This window comes from Montipora foliosa, unplaced genomic scaffold (assembly GCF_036669935.1).
Source record: "Montipora foliosa isolate CH-2021 unplaced genomic scaffold, ASM3666993v2 scaffold_478, whole genome shotgun sequence".
Taxonomy (NCBI): Eukaryota; Metazoa; Cnidaria; class Anthozoa; order Scleractinia; family Acroporidae; genus Montipora; species Montipora foliosa.
Genome location: NW_027179787.1, coordinates 20,001 through 20,443, shown reverse-complemented (window position 1 = coordinate 20,443; position 443 = coordinate 20,001).

The following is a 443-nucleotide window of genomic DNA, read 5'->3' as shown; positions in this document are numbered from 1 at the left end:
ATGATCTTGTTTACGCTGTAAAGCAAAGTACATTATCCGCACATGTTAACGATATACAGATTTTTTTCGCTGGCAGCACAGCGGAGAAAGTGGAAGAAGTAATAAATGCGGATCTCGCAAATGTTGACAAGTGGTACGAGCAAAACGGAATGAAGCGGAACGCCTCCAAATACCAAGCAAGTCACAGGTATAATACCACATTTCTACTGCAAAAACACTGCTATTTCCATTACTGGAGATCTGGAAATGCTTGGTGTTGCCGTAGACGACAAAATGAAATTCGAGAGGCACATAGCAAATGTATGCAGAAGAGTCTCCAACAGATCGCTGTACTCAAGTGAAGGAAAAAGATCCCTCCATTTCAAACAATAAAGTGTCTATACCTTGGATTCCTCTTTCCGCACTTTAACTACTGTTCGGAGACTTGGCATTTCTGTAATAAA